The sequence below is a fragment of the Montipora foliosa genome, chromosome 2 (assembly GCF_036669935.1).
Source record: "Montipora foliosa isolate CH-2021 chromosome 2, ASM3666993v2, whole genome shotgun sequence".
NCBI classification, from domain to species: Eukaryota; Metazoa; Cnidaria; class Anthozoa; order Scleractinia; family Acroporidae; genus Montipora; species Montipora foliosa.
The window spans coordinates 64767788-64770925 of NC_090870.1; positions in this window are offsets into that span (position 1 = coordinate 64767788).

Consider the following 3138-nt stretch of genomic DNA (forward strand, 5'->3'; position numbering starts at 1 on the left):
GGAAACGATTGCTTTAGGTGAGTTTGCTGTGTTTCCACGGCGTCCAATGACATTAAATTCAGAAAGGAAAGGGGTCACATCCAAAGGTTCTGTGTTCGTTTTGTTCAAGGGACTTTTAATTTGTTGCATTTTCTCGGTGCACCATGACAAGCGTTTTTCGGTATACTGACTAGCAAAGAGTTTTACTGAAAGATATAACTGGTCCAAGATTCTAGAGCTAGCAAAGAACGCCTTGAAGGAGCTTGATGGGGTCCTTTTCCTTGTTACCATCTCTCTTATTTTTGCGGTGGTTGTCACAACTGGTGAATAAGAGGAGCCTCGAAATGTTAGTTTATTGACATAAATAAGTAATGGGAGTAATTTGCCAAGAAATTGTTACCTTCTTTCTATCTCATTGAGCAAGAAAAATTGATCGGGATTGATGGGAACATAAGGCCGAGGAAAAGTTCAGCAATATCCCGAGGAAGTAACAAAATTCCGTTAGATGGATGAGTCACGGAAAACTGCTAGCAAAGACTTGAAATTCCAAAAGTTCGTTTGGCGGAGGAAAAAGGTTTTTTCTCTTGGGAGCGACTGAGTGTTACTTTGTCAAACTACAACTTTTCACAAAAACATTGTTCTCCACTTCAGTTGAGAAAACCCGAAGTAGACGTAACGATGGGTAATTATTTTTCACTGCTGCACACACTCTAATGCAGCGAGTGAACGGCTTGGGTTCCTGCCATGTTGGCATCTGGGTTTTGTTTTTTTTCCAAACTGCCAAGTGACGAGATCTTCCGCACTTTTAGGAATGATAAACGAAGATTTGGGCAACACTATTGGGGATTTCAACAAAATACACTCTTTTTGCTAACGGCTACAGAATGGAAAAATTTGTTTTTTATCATTATTGTAACGCGTTTTCGAAAGGCCATAGTGCCAAGTCCGTTAGTTTAAAGTGGCTCCACTTTTTCTTTCCGACAGTACATTGCAAAAGCGCAATATCAAAGTTGTACTTTTGGAAAAACTTACATTTAAAAAATGTCTGAACTAATCACAACACAAGTAGAAAATGAAAAACGTAACACCAAAAGACTGGCGACGTTGCTCATTAATTGATTTTGAGCAACGCAAGCGTAACCTGAAGAAGTGAACGGTTTAGAGGGCCAGGTTGTTTATTTTAGGGTGCGCATCGATTGACCCTATTTCCCGGAATAAGAATAGCGGAGTGATGATTTAAAAACGGGTATGTTTGGTGCGCTTTTGAAAGCAAACAAGGGAATAATAAAGATATGTTTAAAATAGCATTTTAGCAAGTGTTTGATAATTTTAATGTGAATCTTCGTAAAAACGAATGATTTCTAACTTTTATTCCATGTATTGCCTATTCCGGAATACAGTTCAATCGAACGCGCCCTTAGCAGATTACCCGACGTATAATGACTTTTCCTGCGTAGCTAGATAATTGTTCCATGTTTTAGCATATCACTGATATGCGTCATCTACGGCATCCAGCTTTGGGCACAATTGTGGAAAGAGGAATTTACTTGTAGAGGGTACAGAGTTCCAAAAAGCTAAGAAAATGTTTCATTTCATTCCAAGGTGAAGCTGGCGTAAAGAGAAACCGCTGAAATATTACGTTGTGCAGTTTTCAGTTCAGTTCCGACGGGGAAGCCAACCGCAGCTGGTTTCCGACCCGGAAGTTAATCTACAGGCACGTAGTTGGCGATTTATATTAGGTAAGCTTTTTTTGAGCAAACAACGACGGCTTCCGTTTCAACGACAACAACCCCAAAATCGCAGTGTGCAGTGATCAATCTTTATTTACTTGGGGCTCGCAAATTGGAAAAAATACTCGTGCTGCACAAATGCGATATTCTGCCCATAACAACGACGTGATATCACCAACTTTAACGACAACCGTAAGTATTCCTGTCTCTATTGTACTCTGAAACCGCCTCCGATACCCAATTTAGTTTTTAGGGACAATTTCCCAATCCCCCATGTTGTATAACCGTGAACGAAAATGGAATTAATCTGCGAAGGACTAAAATGATAGAGATAAACGTAACACTGAAAAGGCTGAAGCATTTTAGATGCAGGGAGAAACCACAAATGGCTATTTTCCACAAAGACTGTTTCCAGACCGCCTATCTCAATAAATTTGAATCCCCGAGGGGGGGGGCATTTTGCACGCAAGTTCAGTGTCTTCCTCCTTCTGTTCACGTCCCTCTCCCTTTGTTGCATTAACCGTTCTTGGTGGCCTCAAAATATGTCGAGCGCCCCACTTCTGACAGAAAAGGCAGAAGTTATAAAGAAGCCGAAGGAAATCGTAATCAACGTATCCACAACGAACTCTGAATTTTTCTAAACCCATCTTATAAGGTACAGAATATTTTCCTGTTTGAGGATTCACCCACGCGGAAAAAGGATTCAACATTCCTTTGGCACTGGCCTTGAAATATGCTTCCATGCAGTTCCCTTTCAGTGCAAGTTTATACACTGAGAGTCGTGATTAATTCGCGTTCACAATCGGCTCAGGAACACGTTTATGAACCAAGATCTCTTAATCGCGAAAATTTCTGAAGTACTGATTAAATGAGGATGGAGACACTCCGCATACGTCCCTTATTTGCCATTTTTCGAGAAAAGATGAACAGCGTTCCTTCGAAAAGTGCATACAGTGCACGGCATTGATTAGATACATACAACTATATCCCCTTCAGGCGTATGTTTCGTTTTCAATTTTTCACGAAAAATAATGTTTGATTCATTCTGTGAAAGTGAGTTGATTCTAAAGATAAACTCGTATCTTCCCAATTTCTGAATTCAGTTCTTCGCTGACATTACCTAGTCATTCGGTGTTCGCCTCGCGTGCCGATGCACATTACTGAATATCCATTTACTTGCCTAAATTCCCTTCCGCGCTAAATGACTGCTAAATCGAATCTGACTCATGCAGTCAATTTTGATAAGGTCTCCTTCGTGGTCATGTATTGCACACCGAATTGCTGAATCAGTTTATTCTTTGAGCTAGACAATCTAGAAAAAACAACAACTTCATCTCAAAATCGAAGGCTACACATCGAACTTTCAGAAGAGAAGAAAACGCGCCCCGGCTCTATCTCACTCTAAATTCTGGAAATTGGGAACATTTCG